We start from the raw sequence: 21,108 nt of genomic DNA on the forward strand, positions 1-21,108 counted from the left end.
TCCCTCTTCTCCAAATCGGTATCCGTTTTGCCAATCAACTTTCCAACTCTTAGCTTCATCCCTCCCCCTCCTGTCTTCCCCTATCATTTCGGATCTCCCCCTCCTCCTCCCACTTTCAAATCTCTTACTATCTCTTCTTTAAGTTTGTCCTGACGAAGTGGCTCGGCCCAAAACGTTGACTGTACTTCTTCCTATAGACGCTGCCTAGTCTGCTGCGTTCCACCAGCATTTTGACTGCGTTGCGTGAATTACCAGTATCTGCAAATTTTCTCGTGTTTGCATTTTCCGTGCGGGTTTGGAGGGACTACAACCAGAGGTCATGAGTTAAGGGTGAAAGATGAATGTTTAAGGAGAGCTGGAAAGGAAAATTCATCACTCAGATGGTTATGAGAATGTCTGAACAAGCTGCCAGCACAAGTAGTGCATACAAGTTTGATTTCAACATTTAAGAGAAGTTTAAATAGTTGCGTGCATGGTAGGGGTATGGAGGCATATGGTCCCAGTGCAGATCGATGGGAGTAGGTAGATTAAATGATTTGGCATAGACTGGATGGGCCGAATGGCCTGTTCCTGTGCTGTACGTTTCTATGATTCCATGAATCTATGATGCAGAATTCTGAAACCTGCCCCTGCACCAGCTCCTCGGTCACACATTCATCTGCTCTAACTTTCTGTTCCTACCCCCACCACCACACGGTACCGGGAGTAACACGGAGATTACAACCCTTCAGGCCCCGCTCTTCACCTTCTTCCCCAACTCTCAATATTCACCGTGTGGGACATCACCCCTTTTCTGCCTGTCCATTGGTTCCGACGCAAACCACCAATTATGGCTGAATCAACACTGGCCCGCTGTTCTATAGCTGCTCTGAGACGTCCCTGACCCTGGCACCAGGGAGAGGACACTCCGGTTTAAGATGGCGCTGGTGAAGCACAGCGATGACTCACCGGTATCAAACAAAACCACGAATTACTTCATGAATCACACATTTTCAAGTAAACGATCACTGCAATCAATAGCCTATTGTTTTCCTATCGGAGCTGAGCTTTTCAACCTCCTGTACAACCTGGCATTTTTGCGGTGTGAACTGAAGAATTAAAGATGCAGGACGGTTGTGCGTGACGTGCCCGGGCCGGAGAGTGGGGAACGAGACAATGTTTGGCCATTGCTGGAGAGGACTGAGAGTTGATCCGATGTGACAGAACTGAGGCGAGGAAAGCGGACACAACGCAGAGTAGAGTTGACTGGGCCCGGGCCCAGGCCTGCGAGCGAGAAAACACCTGAGGTTTGATCGATTTAAATGCCAGATCAGGGAGTCGGGGTCGGAGGCAAGGGACGGGCCGGTTCAGCTGGCTGCTCAGCGAGGTGCACTCGTCTCTCCACTGAACCGAGGCTCTGGCCTGCAACTAACGGGCTGCTCGGCTGCAGTGACGACTGGCTTCACAGCCCTGGACCCACTCTCTCACTCTCGTCAACTTCAGGTGTCTGATCGCTTCTGTTGTTTGCACGATTTGTTTTTATTTTCCTGCACTCTGCATATTTGATGGTCTTTTTTAAAAAGCGTTCCATCGGGATTATCCATTTTTTAGCTGCCCGTATGGAGACAAATTTCCAGATTATGTATGATATATATATACTTTGATCATAAATGTACTTTGAACTTTGAACAGCATAATTTTGCGGATAGTGGGCAGCAATCGAGTTACACAGCGCTATCACTTGCTTCTTAACCAGCCAGACTCAGAGCCAGTCTCAGCTCCTCAGCTTCTTCCTCCCTCATTTATTTTCTGCCAGTAACTCCTATACCAACCACTAGACTCGCCGTTCTTTTCCGATAGAGTTAATATTATCAGCGAGAAATCAGTTAATATCAATAATTCGGCATTAACATTTTCCTAGTACGGGGCTCTCCCGAGTCGACGTCTGTTTCTTTCCTCTCGCAGGCGATCCTCCAGTAGATTATTTTGGTTCTGGTGAGGTCATGGCTGGACAAATCTGCGTGGATAACTTCTCTCACGTCAACTCTGAACAACCTATGTGCTCACTATCACTGGTCTCTAACTCGTGTCTTCAGTATTATTTATTTGCTTGTTTACTTGCATTTGCAGAGATTGTCGTATTTTGCTCCTTGATTGTTTCTCAGTCGTTGTATGTCTTGCTTTGATTATGTGGTATTTCTTTGTTCTACTGTGTATAATGGCAATAAAATGAATCTCAAGGTGGTAATGGTGACATATACTTATTGCACTTTGATAACAAATTTAATTTGAACTTTGTGTATTGCATGCTGTTCTGGTTTCCTCTCTTGAGGAAAACTATTGGTTTCCTTGGTGTTGCAGAGCAGGATGACCATATTGATGGCGAGTTTGTCAATGAGCAGAGGTTGAATTGACTGCGATTATGCATGCTGAAATTCAGAAGAATGAGAGGGAAACTTAGAGAAACATACAGAATTGTGAAAGGGATAGACGAGATAGACAGTAATGTTCATTCTTCTAAACTAAAACTAGGGGTCATAACGTCAATATTCTGAGGAATAGATTTAGGATGGAGTTGACAGGAAATTGGATATAAAAGGGAGTAGTGAATTTGTGATATTCTCTGTGCAAGGAGGGGGTGGAAGCTAACTTATTAAAGACATCTTCAAGAAAAATACCAGGAAATTTGACGAAGGAAAGGCAGTGGATGTTGTCTACATGGACGTTAGCAAACCCTTTGACAAGGGCCTGCATGGGTTGTTGTTCAAGAACGTTCAGTCGTATGCCATTCAAGGTGTGTTAGTGAAATGCATTACAGTTTGATTTTGCTGACTAAGCCAGAGAATGGTAGTAGATGCTGCCTCTCTGACTGGAGCCTTGTGACGAATGGAGGGATGCAAGAATTGGTGCTGGCTTTTTGTCCAGAGACTGGGAGATACAGGAGAAACACCACAATCCTGCAATCTATGCACCTGTTTCTTGTTGTCTTTCTACCTGCATGGCCTATCTATTTTTCAGTTTGCCTATCGGCGTCCGTCTCTCCGTCTCCCCGTCTCTCCGTCTCTCCGTCTCCCCGACTCTCCGTCTCTCCGTCTCTCCGTCTCTCCGTCTCCCCGTCTCTCCGTCTCTCCGTCTCTCTCTCTCTCTCTTTCTCCAACTTCCTCACGCTTGTCTTTCTCTCGTTCTTTTCCAGCCGCCATGCACCTATTCGTCTGCCATTTTCCAGTATTTTCTTGTATTATTTAACAGTCTGCCCAGTCCTTTGCAGATTGAAATATTTACTCTCGATGTCTTTTTACTTTTGACAGATTTGAGATACCCATTAAAGAGTGTTACATCACCAAAATGACAAACAAAATTCTAGAGGAATTCAGTAGCATTCCTTGTGTTGTCCTGGATTGCCAACATCTTCAGATTTTCTCCTGTTTGTACATTAGCGACGTGCTTATTTTACCGTCTCTCTGTTGTATCTTCGTTCGAATCTGTTTTTTTTTGTGTGTATTTCGAATTGCATTGACTTCATTACTTACATACTTTATATAGTCATAGTCGTATTCATAGTCATACTTTATTGATCCCGGGGGAAATCGGTTTTCGTTACAGTTGCACCATAAATAATAAATAGTAATAGTAATATTACTATTAGTAAATCGTAAATAGTAATAGTCATAGAAATAATAAATAGTAATAGAATAGTAATAGAAATAGTAATAAATAGTTAAATAGTAATATGTAATTTATGCCAGTAAATTATGAAATAAGTCCAGGACCAGCCTATCGGCTCAGGGTGTCTGACCCTCCAAGGGAGGAGTTGTAAAGTTTGATGGCCACAGGCAGGAATGACTTCCTATAACGCTCTGCGCTGCATCTCGGTGGAATGAGTCTCTGGCTGAATGTACTCCTGTGCCCACCCAGTACATTAGGTAGTGGATGGGAGACATTGACCAAGATGGCATGCAACTTAGACAGCATCCTCTTTTCAGACACCACCGTCAGAGAGTCCAGTTCCATCCCCACAACATCACTGGCCTTACGAATGAGTTTGTTGATTCTGTTGATGTCTGCTACCCTCAGCCTGCTGCCCCAGCACACAACAGCAAACATGATAGCACTGGCCACCACAGACTCGTAGAACATCATCAACATGGTACGGCAGATGTTAAAGGACCTCAGTCTCCTCAGGAAATAGAGACGGCTCTGACCCTTCTTGTAGACAGCCTCAGTGTTCTTAGACCAGTCCAGTTTATTGTCAATTCGTATCCCCAGGTATTTGTAATCCTCCACCATGTCCACACTGACCCCCAGGATGGAAACAGGGGTCACCGGTACCTTAGCTCTCCTCAGGAAATCTGTAACTGACTTTGTAAGCAACTATCAACGATAACCCACTACCACCGGACCGGTCAGCAGGTAGACGATGGCATCCTCAACTCCTAGTCGGGGCTGGTAGGCCAACTGGAGGGGATCTAAGTGTGGCCTGATCATAGGACGGAGCAGCTCCAGAACAAGTCTCTCCGGGGTCTTCATGCTGTGGGAGGTCAATGCCACCGGTCTGTAGTCATTGAGGCCGCTGGGGCGCTGCGTCTTCGGCACAGGGACGAGGCAGGACGTCTTCCACAGTACAGGAACCCTCCGGAGCCTCAGGCTCAGGTTGAAGACATGGCGAAGTACTCCACATAGCTGAGGGGCACAGTCATTGAGCACCCTGGTACTGACACCATCCGGTCCTGCAACCTTGCTTGGGTTGAGACGTTTCAGCTGTCTTCTCACCTGTTCAGCCGTGAAGCCCACCATGGTGGTTTCGTGTGGGGGAGGGGTATAGTCATGAGAGCAGGGCGGGGGACTGTGAGGAGGGGTAGGAGGGGAGAGTGGAATATGTGTTGGTTGGGGGCCGACAACAGATGGCTCACGTGGGGGATGAGCAGGGGTCATAATGTCAAATCTGTTAAAGAACAGGTTAAGTTCGTTGGCCCTGTCCACACTGCCTTCAGCTCCTCTGTTGCCAGTTTGCCGAAACCCAGTGATGGTCCTCATCCCACCTCCAGACCTCTCTCATGTTGTTCTGCTGCAGTTTCCACTCAGGCTTCCTCCATGAGAAGTAAAAATCTTTACGTTATGTCTCTGCCTAAATGTGTAATGTGCAATTTGTAGTAACTTATAATAAATAGTATGTACAACAGGACAGTCACTATAACATTGAAATATATTTGTGCAATTGTTTCTGTGTGCGTGTGTGTGTGTGAGAGAGAGAGAGAGAGAGAGTCACCAGGAAGAAGCTGAAGGACTGAAGGACAGTTCAAAATGGGAAACTGCAGGGACAGAGGTAGGGATCGGTCAGTGTTGCTGGTCTCCGTTGAGAGATGAATAATTAGCCAACAAAATGATGAAAACTGTAAGTATAGCTGTTTCGTGACAAAGCTCAGTCTTTGAAATTAAATCTACCGGCCTATTTCCACCAGATACGCTGCTGAGGTAATGCCAAATAATTTTGATGTATTTGTCTCCAATCGACCCAATATTTACATTAGAGCAATGGTATTGCATTGAAGTGCTTGTTCAATCAACTGTAACTAAGACAGTTGGTGAGGTGTACAACCCTGTCTCTGGAGACAGATTTTCTGTATAAATCTGGGCCGCTTTGAATGCATCAGCTGTCTGCCAGAGCTGTGAATACAGGAGCAACAGAAATCACAGATTCCTTCTGAAATGGTTTATCCAGTCATCTGGCAGATAGAAGACGTTTACTACCCTTTTATTTCAGCCTTTGGAATTCCCGGTAAGCCTTAGTGTCAGCTGCCGTGGGTGGATGGTGAAGCTTAATCCCAATGCTGTGATTGATTCTGCCGCTGGTTTGAACTGTCACATTCCAGTCCCAGTATTCGGCATTTCAGGAATGGAGTGGAACCACCGGCGCTATGGATGCTGCGATTTCTATCTAAAACCAAACCAATACAGCGAATTCAGCGGCCAATTTCTCAGGGTGTGAGCGGGTCAGGCAGCGTACTTCCAGCGCTTTATGATCAATGATGAGATGTTCGGTACTCTGCATTTGGTCTTGTAGCAGCTGCACTGCATTTGTAAATATTGTGTTGATACAGCCCGCGGAGTTTATGTCAGTTCATCGTCTGCATTTGAATGTGAGTGATTGTCTACTTAGGAGCAACAATAAAACCATTCACTGCAGTAACACTTCAGCAAATGTGAGGAGTTCTATCTTGTAACACGAAACTGTTGTGGATTTTTAGTGAATATCTGCGTTATGACTGAATATAAAGCAGTTGATAGACAGCACAATGAAGTTGATGCTGAGTCAATTAACACAACCGACGTGGTGCTTCATAGTTATCACTACTGTGAAATGTATTCCATTATATATACATCCGGCACTGTTACAGACATCTGACCACGGCACCGAGTTTGAATTCCTCTCCCCTACATCCCTGTGAAGAACTCAGTGGAAGGAGTCATGTCCGTCTATGAGGTTTTGTCAGACTGCGCTGTATCTGTTGGAATCAATCAATGTTCTGTTGTAAAGTCAGTGAAGTGGCAAATGCTGGAATAGGAAACAAACTCGGGGAATGCTGGAAACACCAGGTAGCCTGTATGGAAAGAGAAACCAGTTAACACTCGTGTCAGGGGTCTCTCTGAGAACAGTTTTGGGGAGAGATACTTTTACTGTTTTTACACATATTATGTTTTGGCTGGATGAGTGTTTCGTTTCCAGCATTTCCTGTTTTTGTTCCGTCTTTCAGCTATTCTGTCGCCGATAGAGATTGCCCTTAAAGTTGATGATTGTCTAATGAAAGAATTCCGCCATCAGCGTCCGGGTTTATTCATTTCATCCAGATGATAGTGAGGTCAGCTGAGAAGATCATCGGGGTCTCTGTTCCCGCCATTACAGACATTTACACCACACGCTGCATCCGTAAAGCAAACAATATTATGAAGGACCCCACGCACCCATCACACAAACTCTCTCCCTCCTGCCATCTGGCAAAAGGCACCGAAGCATTCGGGCTCACACGACCAGAATATGCAACAGTTTCTTCCCCCAAATCCATCAGACTCCTCAATTCAGAGCCTGGACTGACACCAACCTACAGCCCTCTACTCTGCCTATTGTCTTGTTTATTATTTATTGTAATGTCTGCACTGTTTTTTACACTTTCTGCAGTCCTGAGTAGGACTATAATCTAGTGTAGTTTTTCTGTTGTTTTACGTAGTTCAGTGTAGTTTTTATATTGTTTCTTGTAGCACCATGGTCCTGAAAACGTTGTCTCGTTTTTACCGTGTACCAGCAGTTATGGTCGAAATGACAATAAAAGGTGATTTGACGTGAGACACAGAAGGCGCCGGTAGAAAATGTTCCATCCAGTATTGACTCTGAGGAGGACGTTATCCAGTTTTAGCTTTCCGCTGCCACTTCACATTTCACTCATCAGTAAGGAATCCGTATTCAGATCAGATAGAATGTATTTTACTGTTCAAACTCCTTCTCTGTCTCCTACAGCTCTGCGCCATCTCTCGACCCTCATACTGCTAAATGCAGCAATAAAGTGGAAATATTACAAAATCTTCTCAAACTGCTGCATTGGCTTCTGCTCGGTATTTTCTCAACTTGCTGTTTCCTGCCTCTCTTCCAGCGAACTTGGTGGCGGTTGTGATCCTGTCCCGGGGAAAGTGCGGTCTCTCCAAATGTGTCACTCGCTACCTGGTGGGAATGGCAGCGGCCGATCTCCTTGTCGTTATTTCGGATCCGCTGCTGAGGTGGACTGCTGTGATTTATTTTGCCCGATTATTCCTGTTCATCACTCCTGTGTGCAGAATCTGTGAATGGTTGGTTGCCGCGAGCACTGCGACCTCAGTCTGGCTGACTGTCGCTTTCACCGTCGATCGATTTGTGGCTATTTGCTGTGAGAAGCTGAAAACAAAATATTGCACCGAGAGAACGGCGGCTGTGGTTATCGGGACAGTGAGTGTGCTGGCCTGTCTGGAGACTGTCCCCTGGGGATTTGTATACGGGCCCAGGGAAATAATTGACGGTGTTCCCTGGTATTGTCTTCTTACACCGAGCTTCACAAACTCTCCCTCATGGTCGGCATTTGAGATGTTTCACCTCATTTTGACACCTTGTGTCCCATTCTTTCTGATTTTGCTGTTCAATATTCTGACTGTCAGGCGGATTCTAGTGGCCAGTCGGGGCCGCAGGGGGCTCCGGGGACAAAAGAGTGGAGAGAATGACAAGGACCGGGAGATGGAGAACCGACGCAAATCAATCGTTTTGCTCTTCAGCATAACCGGTACTTTTGTATTGTTGTGGGGAACATTTGTGGTATTTTCTATCTATAGACGGATTTCAATGAGTTTTCTTGATACTGGCACGGATCCCCGTTACATAACAGGACAGACAGCGCTAATGCTGCAGGTTCTCAGTTCCTGCACCAACACGTGTATTTACGCCCTGACTCAGAGCAAATTCCGAGAGGAACTGAAGAATGCGGTGAAATACCCACTGAATCGGATTTTCAAACTCATTACACATTGGAAATAAATGCTGAAAATTATTATAATTCAGGTGCCTTCATGCTCCCTATTCTAGCTCCCCAGTTCTGGGTAAATGGAAACAATGTAATGAACAGAGTTATAAGCAATCACGAGAAAATCGACAGTTGCTCGAAATACAAAACAGCACACACAAAATCTGATCCTATAAAGTGTCTCGGCCAGAAACGTCGACTGTTTACTCTTTTCCTCACATAGAATGCTGGACGAACTCAGCAGGTCTGGAATTATCTATGGAAAAGAATAAACTGTCGACGTTTCTGGCCGAGACCCTTCATGTGTCATAATGGGGTGCTGGGAACGGACCCAAATGCGAGACACAGACACTGAAATACAAGGAACAGGACTTTACTGGAGTAGGGACGTGACAGGACACAGGCAAGGAGCAGGGACAAGAACGCAGACGAGAGCTTGGACCGCGAGCCAGAGACTGGACAAGGACCCAGAACCTGGGTTTTGCTCGGGTTCGGGCGCCAGAGCCAGGCATGGACATGACATGACTACAGGCTTCAGGCTGGGGTCCATGTCCTGTGGCTTGAGCTTAGAGACAGGCTGGGTTCGTGGTCATGAGGCTTGCGGCATGGAGGCAGGCTTGGTGTCTTGAGGCTTGAGGCTTGGAGACAGGCTTGGTGTCTTGAGGCTTGAGGCTTTGAGGCAGACTTGGGGTCTTGAGGCTCGAAGCTTGGAGACAGGCTGGGGGTCTTGAGGCTTGAAGCTTGGAGACAGGCTGGGGGTCTTGAGGCTTGAAGCTTGGAGACAGGTTTGGGATCCTCGAGGCTTGGGTTCTTGGAGCTTGGCTTGGGATCTTGAGCTTGGCTGCTGGCTGGGATATGGGATCTTGAGCTTGGCTGCCGTTGGGTACTTCGAGGCTTGGGTATGGACACCGAGCCAGAGACTGGGCAAGGACACGGAATATGGGACTTGACTCGGTCCCGGACTTCAGAACTGGGCAAGGACAAGACGAGGCTACAGGACTGAACATGACTTCGGTGTGGAACTCCTGGGTAGGGCGAGACATAAGGACAGGTAAAGGAACATGGACAGGACTCGGACAGGACTGGACTAGGCATGGACTGGACAAAGGCCTTCAGGAGCACGGCGCCTGCGACTAAAAGAGACAGGAGCATGGAACACAGAGTCAGGACCCCTCCTTCGGAACAGGATGTAGGACCGGGAGTCGCACAGATAACACAGAGCCGGGACCCCTCCTTGGGAACAGGACATAGGGTCGGGACTCATGCACAGAACACTGCACATGCAGAGACGGATCCCAACACAAGGTGGCGGCAAACGGCCGGACCCATCTAGCGAAGGCGTGGAATCAGAGACAGATCCTAACACTAGATAGCGGCAAACGGCCAGAACTACCTGGTGAAGGCGTGGACACAGAAAGACAATTCCACACAACGAAAGACAGTTTCTTATCGTGAGCTAACAAGGCTGTGGGCTTACTCCGGCGGTAAAACTTCAGTGGAACAGGCAGGGTATACAGGCGGGGCATCCTGGCTAGGTGAGTAGGCAGAAAGTCAGGCAAGGGGGGAGGGGGTTGACAGGGAGGGGAACAAAACAGTTCAGCAGGGATTCGCTGGTTTGCAGAGGTATTTATGTCTCAGCCCCAAAATGAGAAACATGTGCCCACAACAGAAACTGGGGTAAACCAGAAATCCCGGAACAACGAACCATGGACCGGACCATGAACCAGAACACGGACATCACGGACTGGACCATGACATCATGAGAGTCCTGTTAACTGCTTATTCTTTTCCATTTTGTTTGTGTTCCCTTGGAATTACATAACAGTTATTTACAGCTCCTCCCGTCAGTATCACTGGCCTCAACACCACAGAGAAATCCCTTTTGCATCTCACGTCCCGTCCTGTTAAATTGAAGCTTGAGGAGAACCTGTTTCCCCTGCTTCCTGGTTCTGACAAAACTGCCTGATCTTGGAGTATATTTTGGTCTGTATCATCCACTTCTTCTCCTGTCATAACCGGTCCTTTCCTTTTCCTGAGAGAGTGAGTGAGAGAGAGAGAGAGAGAGAGAGACAGACAGACAGAGAGACAGAGAGAGATGAGGCTGCATGATATTGTCGGATGTGTGTTTCCCCTCCATCTCGGAGATCGGCTTGTTTAGTGGATGATAAGTATTATTTTGAATTATGTACTGTTACTGCAATAGAAATTTGTTTTTTCTTTCTGTATTAAAATCGTACGAGTTCTAACGAAGTGTTTTGTTCTAACAAAGTGTGTTGTTTCAAACCGTGTGCAGTCTCCTTTGTTTGCGTATGCCTAAATCAATACCCTTAACTGAATCCAAAACGAGAGGCAATTTGAAGGCACATGAATATACTGAGATGGAATGCTATGAATCACATGCAGTCATCACTTTAGCCGGGTGCTGGGGGTGTGGTCACAGACAAGATTATCTGTGGAAATGAGTGAAACTGCAGGAAGGTACTTTGCATCGATCATGCCAGGGACAAGGATGTCTCTGAGAAGGTACAGGCCATTCTGAAAGGGCAGGGCCAGCAGCCAGGAGTCATGATCCTTATTAGAACTAACAACACAGAGACAAGGTACTGCAAATTGTATTTAAGGAGTAAAGGAGTAGGAATTTCAGGATTTCTTCAGTTGTCACATGCTTGCGAGGTAGGGTATGGTAATTTGGTACACTTAAATGAGTGGCTAACAATCTGGTGCGGGGGGGTGGGGGAATGCATCAGGAACACAGATCATTGGGTTCTCTTGCAGAATAAATGGGACTGGTGTAAGGAGGATGGGTTACAGTGAAGGGAAACTAATATTCACACAGGGAATCTTGCTGGAGTCACACTGATGATTTTTATCATGTGCCATGTGGAGCGGGTGTTGGGATCCAGAGCTACAGGTCAGTAAGTAGCATTGATCGGAAGGTAGAGGTGAGGTCAAAGAACCCCCAAAGGAAGTAAAGATGGGGACACATTAATGAGCAGAGTGGCACCGAAAGGCAGATGTGAGTTTATTTCAGGGCAGAGTGTAGAACAGTGAAAGCAGGTGTGCTTAGAGCCTGGATTAGTAATGTCAAGGTAATTCATCCACTGCAGAGATCTGGTTGAGAGAAGGGTAGGACTGGTATCTGAACATTGCAGGATTTATATGATTCAGACAGTCCAGAGGGAGCTAAAAGAGGTTGGGGAGCTGTACTGCTGATCCGGCAGAAAGTAACACGTTTGAGGTCATCCTAGAGGCTCATCAAGTAAGACAATGTGGAAGGAATCAGGAATAAGAAATGCACAATCACGGTGATGGGATTATACTGTAGACCTCCCAATAGCCAGTAAGAGAGAGGAAGAGATATGTTAGCAGGTTATGGTCTAATGTAAAAACAATAGAGTAGCATTGAAGAAGAAGAAATCTTATAACTCCGGCTAGACTCACAAGGACGCCGTCTTCGCGGCATTTTTGTCGCAGGCTTTCTTAATTTTACGAGGCAGAGTTGCCAGCTCGACGCTCAGCCAAGTACGGATGGAATGCCTGCAAGGGTGGGGGCCCTCTGGGTTCGAACTCGGGAGGTTTCAGCCGGCAAAGTAGCTGTAGTGGCTGAATAATCTTCTCAGAATAACTGAGGCACCTTCACCACCTGAGGCTTGGATGCAGCATTATTTGTGAGGTGTGTTCAGGAAGGTTTCTAGAAACAGTGCATAGGTGGTCCGCCAAGGAGGGGGGCATATGTGGCATAGTATTGGGAAATAAGCCTAGCAAGATGATTGGAGATTAAATGGGAAAACAAAAACTAAGGATGATAATGCAGGAAGTTTTCAGAAGGTTATTAATAAGGATAAACATGGACAAGCAGGTGGGTGAATGTAAGTTTCTGGAAATCAAATTACAGCAGAATCCAGCAGGAATCATAGAGAGTAGTCTGGGAGCTGATGTTACTGGATAGAGCTAATGTTAAGTGATTTCTGACATGCGAGCGTCTCTTACAGTCCAGTCAGTCAGAATTCAGGTGTACCCTGTTTCTGTGAGGAGGGTAGAGAAGGACAGCGTCGTTCAAGAACCTAAGGTGATGGGAAATATTGTACATGTTTAAAAATGCAAGAGGAGTCATGTGTAAGGTTGAGGAAGATGAAATTAGACAGGGTCTTGGAGAACCATTCCAGAAGCAAGAACCAGGTCACACTGTGAATCAGGAGAGCGAACAGTGATCAGAAAATGAATACATTGAGTTTATGCCTGGTGGCAGAGTTAGCATGTGAGGTAGAAAATGAATTCTTTGCATTCAATGGCGATCACTAAGGAGAAGGACATGGAGTACAGCGTGAAAAGAAAGGGGGTATGGAGATATTCTCTGGCTTGTTAATACTAACAAGGAGGTGCTGTTGGGACGTTCAGACCATTTATATGGGTAAATCCTTTGGGTTATTTAGTACTTTGGGATACACAGACCACATGCTGTTAAATATGATGTTTAAATTGCTGGTACTGTACTGTAAGGCGACAGAACCTAACAATATCTGGCCCGTCTTGCAAGGGGACGGACAAAGTCTATTTCTGGTATAAACATACCCTGCATATGTGACTGCTCAAGAAAGGCAGCAGTTGAATACAGGGACAGTGAACTTAACCATATCTAGACCTTCAGTACCAGCACACAGGCCCGTGCAGTGAGCACACGGATCTGTACATACCCAGAACTGCACTCCACCATTAAACACTTCTACAACACAGGGACTTCAAGGAAAGACACCTGTACAACCCTGATACTGGACTGCTATTCATAGACAATATCTATCCCCTCCTTCCGACTGGGCATCTCTCAGGATGTAACAGAGATTTGAAAAGGGAGAACCTTGAATTATGTGTGCTTCAATTTCCAAAAGGTTTGGAAATGCCACCGGCAGAAAGAGGAACAAGAATGTAGGTAGTTTATGGAAAGTTGTGAAAGCAGCTGAGGAGTGTGTAACTGTAATTTCCCCAAAATTGACTGAGATTATCTTCGTGCAGAATTTGTTGGATTTTCCAGAATTTACGCTCTATACTATGTAAGTTTGTGCAGATGAAGGAATTTCATCTAGAACTTCGATAATGTTGAAAACATAGAAAACGTACAGCACGATACAGACCCTTTGGCCCACAAAGCTGTGCCAAACATGTCCTTACCTTAGAACTACCTCAGCTTACCCATAGCCCTCTATTTTTCTAAGCCCCATGTATCCATCCAGGAGTCTCTTAAAATAAGCTATCATTTCTGCCTCCACCAACGCCGCCGGCAGCCCATTCCAGGCACTCATTATTTTTAAATTAAAAACAAACTTACCCCTGACATCTCCTCTGTACCTATTTCCAAACACTTTAAAACGATGTCCTCTCCTGCGAGCCATTTCAGACTTGGGAGGGGGAGGGGTGGGGAAAGTAACTCCGACTATCCACAAGATCAATGCCTCTCCTTATCTTGTACGCTTCTATCCTATCACCTCTCATCCTCCGTCGCTCAAAGAGAAAAGGCCGAATTCACTCAAACTATTCTCATAAGGTATGCTTCTCAATCCCGGCATCATCCTTGAAAAGCAACACTCACATCACACTGAAGGAACTTCCTTGAAGATCTCCTCTGCACCTTATCTGTGGTTTCCACGGCCTTCCTGCAGTGAGGCGACCTGAACTGAGCACAGTACTCCAAGTGGGGTTTGATCAGGGTCCAAAAGAGCTGCAACCTTACCTCTTAGCTCTTAAACTCGATTCCACGATTGATGAAGGCCAATGCACTGTATGCCTTCTCAACCGCAGAGTCAACCTGCTTAGCAGCTTTGCGTGCCCTATGGAGTTGGACCCCAGGATCACTCTGATCCTCCACACGGCCATTAATACGTATTCTGTCATCATATTTCACCTTTACAAAATGAACCACCCCACACTAAATTGGTTGAACCCCACCTGCCACTTCTCAGACCAGTTATGCATCCTATCAATGCTCTGTTGTAACCCCTGACAGCCCTGCTCACTTTATCCACAACACTCCCAACCGTTGTGTCATCAGTATATTTCTAACTCATCCCTCCACTTCCTCATCCAGGCCATTTATAAAAATCACAAAGAGTAGTGGTCCGAAAACAGATCCCTGAGTCACACCACTGGTCATCGTCCTCCATGCAGAAATGATCTGTCTACAACCACTCTTTGCCTTCTGTTGGCAAGCCAGTTCTGGATGCACAAATCAATCTCCCCCTGGATCCCATGACTCCTTATATTCTCAATAAGCCTTGCATGGGTACCTCATCGAATGCCTTGCTAAAATCCATATACACTACATATGTGGCACTCCCTTCATCAATGTGTTCAGTCACATCCTCAGTATATTCAATCAGGCCCGTTAGGCACGATCTGCCTTTGACAAAGCCTTGCTGACTATTCCGAATCATATTATGCCTCTCCAGATGTTCATAAATCTTGCCTCTCCGGATATTCTCCAGCAACTTACCAGCCATTGAAGAAAGACTCACTGGCCTCTAATTTCCTGGGTTATCCCAACTCCCTTTCTTGAATAAAGAAACAACATCTGCAGCCCTCCAATCCTCCGGAACCTCTCCCGTCTCATTGATGATGCAAACATTATCACCAGAGTCTCAGCAATCTCCACCCTCGCTTCCCGCCGTAGCATGGGGTAAATTCCGTCCTGTCCCGGTGACTTATCCAACTTGATGAATAATGAGCACACCATTTTGGGGAATTTACTAAACTGAGGGCAAGCTAATGAGAACTATACTGGGCAGGAATGGGGAGAGTGGAGACTGGGAGCTGCTGTGATCGGGTAAACTCACATCTGGCCTGTCGGATTTATTTAAAGTCGAGCAGTTCATCAACGTTGCAAATTGTCAGAAAGGAGAAGCGACCGTGAGGAAACTTTAGTAAGTGGAAATTATACAAGGCCCCCGATGAATGTAGAGCAATATGCAAATTAAACAGAGAATCAAGTGTTGAATGATGCTGGGAGAAGGGGAATTATTTTGCAGAGAAGACTGGCGAGAATACCAAGGCACTTTGCAGATATATTAAAAACACGAGGAACATCACAAAGAAGGTGGGAAAGTAGAACAACTCAGAGGAGAGAACGTATGCCTGGAGGTGGGCAAAGCACCAAATGATTACTTCATGTCAGTATTCCTTGAACGGAAAGTGATGCAGTAAAGAAAGTTCAGGAGGATACAGCAAAATTCCACTGCACGTTGATAACAAGCTGATGGGAGCGTCGAGACTCTCACTAGACTGGATGGGATACATCCGAGATTATTGAGTGAACGAGGCTAGATAGCAGATTTCTGGGGCCTTCACGGAGACCTTTGTCGACTATTTTTAATGGCACATGTTGTTTCAAAGGACTGGAGATGTGTCGATGTTGTTTCCCTGTTTAACGAGGGCAATAGTGACAATCCAGGAATTGGTTGACTCCGACATTAATGTTGTGGAAATAACTGGAGATAATTCTTACTCATAGAATCAACCTACATTGGTAAAGTCATATCTTTTCAGGGTAGCCATCATGGCTTTCTGTGGGTGAGATCACATTTTATGTAAAACAGTTGATTGATGAAGGCTGGGCCGTGGATATTATACACATGGACTTTGATAAGCTTTCAACAAGGCCTCTCATGGTAGGCTCATCCAGAGCATTTAGACTCCATGGGGATTTGGTAGAGACTCCGTGGAGATTCCATGCAGAAAGCAATGGTTGAAGGGTGTTATTCTAACTGGAGATCTGTGAACAGAGGTTCTCCACGAGGATCAGTGCTGGGAACTGAATTTAAACTGAACTGAATTAAATTTATTTCTTATATCCTTCATATACATAAGGAGTAAAAATCTTTATATTACGTCTTCATCGAAACGTGCAATGTGCAATCATAGTAATATACAATAAATAGAACAGTCCATGCAATATAGTGTACACTCAAATCAGCGTGAGTTCATCAGTCTGATGCCCTGGTGGAAGAAGCTGCCCTGGAGTCTTTTGAACCTAGCTGTTATGCTGCGGTACCGTTTCCCGGATGTTAGGAACTGGAATAGATCGTGGCTGGGGTGGCTCGAGTGCCCAGTGATTCTACGAGCCCTTTTTACAAACCTATCCTTGTAAATGTCCTGAATCATGAGAAGTTTACAACTACAGATGCGCTGGGCTGTCCTCACCACTCTCTGCAGAGTCCTGCGATTCAGGAAGGTACTGTTCACATACCAGGCAGTAATGTAGCCAGTCAGAATACACCCAATTGTGCCCCTTTAGAAAGTTCTTATCATTTGTGTGCACACACCAAACGTTCTCCACCGTCTGAGGTGAAAGTAGCTTCAGTGAGTAGAAAGTGGGGGTTGTGCTTTATTCACCACACAGCTGGGGTGCACAGACCACGTGAGGTCCTCGATGATGTGCATGCCGAGGAATCGGAAGCTGCTCAACTCCAGACCGATTGGAGTCAATAGGGATTCGCCGGTCTCCATTCCTCCTGTAATCCGCAACCAGCTTCTTTGTTTTTGCGAGGTGGGGGGGGGGGGTTGTTTTGCTGACACTACTGTGTCAGAGGGATGACTTCTCCCCTGAGGGCCAGCTCACTATTGTTTGACAGTAGGCCAATCACTGTCGTGTCGTTGGGTAATTTAATTAGCAGCTTAGAGCTGTGGGTGGCGATACGGTCACTGGTGTACAGGGAGTAAAGGAGGGGAATCAGTTAGCAGCACCGAGGGGCTCCTGTATTGAGAGTTAGAGGGGTCGTGGTGAGGAAGCCCACCCTTACAACCTGCTGGTGATCTGACAGGAAGTCCAGGATCCAGCTACACAAAGCTGGATCAACGCCGAGGTCTCCGAGCTTCTTTTCGAGCCTGGATAGAACTATTGTGTTGAATGCCAAACTGTAGTCCAAGAACAGCATTCTCACGTGTATGCTTCTTCTCCAGCTGTGCAACGACTAGCTGTAGAGCTGTGGTTACTGTGTTCTCTGTCGATCGGTTGTGTCGGCAGGCAAATTGCAGGGGTTCCAGTCTGGGTGGCAGCGAGCTGCAGTTGTAATACTTGACCAGCCTGTCCAGGCAATTGCTTATTATTATGGTGTGCGCAAGAGGACGCCAGTCATTCAGACATGTTACCTTGGTATGTTTTGGTACAGGGACAATGGTGGATAACTTGAAGAAGGAGGGCACTCTGTCCTGGGAGGGGAGATTGGTGAGGACGAGTGAGACATTGCGGCGAGAGACAGATGGAGACACAGATAGGGGGCAGGACGGAGAGAGAGTGAGACAGTGAAATTGAATGAGACATTGCGAGGGAGAGACAGAATGAGACAGAAACGGAGAGGGGGATAGAGAAATAGTGAGAGTGAATGGGACATCGTGAAGGAGTGAGCGAGAGGCTGCAGGACGCAAAGGAGAGAGAGCGAATGAGTCATCGCGAGAAAGATGGCGCGAGGGAGTTGGCGTGAGGCAGAGGGCGCGAGGGAGAGGACCTGAGGGAGAGCGCGTGTGGGGCAGACAGAGAGAGAGAGAGAGAGAGGGAGAGCGAGAGAGAGAGAGAGAGAGATAGAGAGAGAGAGAGAGAGAGAGAGGTGAATGAGACATATGAAGGGAGACCGCGACAGTGAGGGAGAAAACAGACTGCGTGACAATGTCGGATCTGTGTTTCTCCTCCAACACGAAGATTGGCTTGTTTAGTGGATAGTAAGTATTATTTTAAATTATGTACTACTGCTACTGTAGATATTTGTTTTTTCATTCTGTATTAAAATCGTACGAGTTCGAACAAAGTGTTTTCATTTCAACATGCGTGCAGACTCCTTTGTTTGCAAATGCATGTGTAAATATCCTGAGCTGAATCAAAAAAGAATACAATGAATGATTTTTAAAACAATTTTCATTGCAAGATTCTGTTACATAAGCTCATCAATATACAGGACATGGAAGGATATGAATCACAGGCAGCAAACACTTTAGCCGGGGGAACACAGACGGGAGTGTCTGTGGAAATGAGTGAGATTACAGGATAGTGCATTACTTCACTCATGCCAGGGACAAGGATAACTCTGAGAAGCTACAGGCCATCCTGAAAGGGCAGGATGAGCAGCCAGACCTTATTAGAACTAGCAACAGAGACAAGATTCTTTAACGAGAATTTCAGGGAGTTGGGCAGAAAATAAACATAGAACATAGAACATAGAATAGTACCGCACAGTACAGACCCTTCGGCCTACAATTTTGTGCCGACCCTTAAACCCAGCCACACATTTAACTCCATATACCTGTCCAACCATCTCTTAAATTTTACTAGTGTTTCTGCCTCCACCACATACTCAGGCAGTGTATTCCACGCACCAACCACTCTCTGAGTAAACAATCTTCATCTAATATCCCCCTTGAACTTCCCACTCTTTATCTTCAAGCCACGTCCTCTTGTTACTGAACAGTGGAGCCCTGGGGAAGAGGCTCTGGCAGTGCACTATATCTATTCCTCTTAATATCTTGTATACCTTTATCATGTCTCCTCACATCCTCTTTCTCTCCAAAGAGTAAAGCCCTAGCTCCCTTAATCTCTGATCATAATGCATGCTCTCTAAACCAGGCTGCATCCTGGTGACTCTCCTCTGTACCTTTTCCAATACTTACACATCTTTCCTATAGTGTGACGACCAGAACTGGACACAGTACACCAAGTGTAGCCTAACCAGAGTTTTATAGAGCTGCAATATTACCACGCGACTCTTAAACTCTATCCCGCGACTTACGAAAGCTAACAACCCGTAACCTTTCTTGACGGCCCTATCTACCTTTGAGGTTACTTTCACGGATCTGTGGAAATGTACCCCCAGATCCCTCTGCCCCTCCACACGACCAAATATCCCACCATTTACTCTGTATTCTGTCTTGGAGTTTGTCCTTCCAAAGTCTACCACATCACGGGTTGAACTCCATCTGCCACTTCTCAGCCCACTTCTGCATCCTATCATTGTCTGTCTGCAATCTTGGACAATCCCCTTCCCTATCCATCACACCACCAACCTTTGTGTCGTCTGCAAACTTGCTAACCAACCGTTCTACCACCACATTCAGGTCGTTAATAAAATCACGAAAGGTAGAGATCCCAAAACGATCCTTATGGGACACCACTAGTCACAACCCTCCATTCCGAATGTACTCCCTCCACCACGACCCTCTGCTTTCTGGCAGGCAAGCCAATTCTGAATCGACCTGGACGAACCTCCCTGGAGCCCATGACTTCTGACTTTCTGAATAAGCCTAATGTATGGAGCCTTGTCATATGCCTTACTAAAATCCATGTAGATCACATCCACTGCAGTACCCTCATCTATATGCCTGATTACCTCCTCAAAGAACTCTATCAGGCTTGTTAGATACGATCTGCCCTTCACAAAGCCATGCTGACTGTCCTTGATCAGACCATGATTCTCTAAATGCCCAGAGACCCTATCTCTAAGAATCTTTTCCAGCAGTTTTCCCACCACAGAAGTAAGGCTCAGTGGTCTATAATTACCCGGACTACCCTTACTACTTTTTTTTTTGAACAAGGGGACAACATAAGCCTCACTCCAATCCTCCGGTACCATTCCCGTGGGCAACAAGGACATAAAGATCCTAGCCAAGGCCTCAGCGATCTCTTCCCTCGCCTCGTGAAGCAGCCTGGGGAATATTCCTTCAGGCCCCGGGACTTGTTTGTCCTAATGTATTTAACAATTCCAACACCTCCTCTCCCTTAATATCAAAATGCTCCAGAACAACAACCACACTCATATTGTCCTCACCGTCATCAAGTTCCCTCTCATTGGTGAATACCGAAGAGAAGTATTCATTGAGGACCTCGCTCACTTCGACAGACTCCAGGCACATCTTCCCACCTTTATCTCTAATCCGTCTTACCTTCACCCTGTCATCCCTTTTGTTCTTCACATAACTGAAAAATGCCTTGGGGTGTTCCTTTACCCTACTCGCCAAGGCCTTCTCATGCCCCCTTCTTGCTCAGCTCAGCCCATGCTTAAGCTCATTTCTTACTACCCTATTTTCCTCAATAGACCCATCTGATCCTTGCTTCCTAAATCTCATGTATGCTGCCTTCTTCCAGCTGATCAGGTTTTCCACCTCACTTGTCACCCATGGTTCCTTCACCCTAACATTCTTTATCTTCCTCACCGGGATAAATTTATCCCTAAGACCTGCAAAACATCGCTAAACATCGCCCACATGTCCATAGTACATCTCCCTGCAAAAACATCATCGCAATTCACAACCGCAAGTTCTAGCCTTATAGCCTCATAATTTACCCTTCCCCAATTAAAAATGGTCCTGTCCTCTCTGATTCTATCCTTTTCCATGATAATGTTAAAGCCAGGGAGCGGTGGTCACTGTCCCCCAGATGCTCACACACTGAGCGATCTGTGACCTGACCCGGTTCGTTACCTAATACTAGATCTATTATGGCATTCCCCCTAGTCGGCCTGTCAACATATTGTGACAGGAAATCTAGGAATATTCAGAATTCCTTCCTGCCCTGGTGCCAGCCACATCTCTGTAATGGCCACTACTTCATAATTACATGTAT

Source organism: Mobula birostris, chromosome 28 (assembly GCF_030028105.1).
Source record: "Mobula birostris isolate sMobBir1 chromosome 28, sMobBir1.hap1, whole genome shotgun sequence".
In the NCBI taxonomy this organism is placed as follows: domain Eukaryota; kingdom Metazoa; phylum Chordata; class Chondrichthyes; order Myliobatiformes; family Myliobatidae; genus Mobula; species Mobula birostris.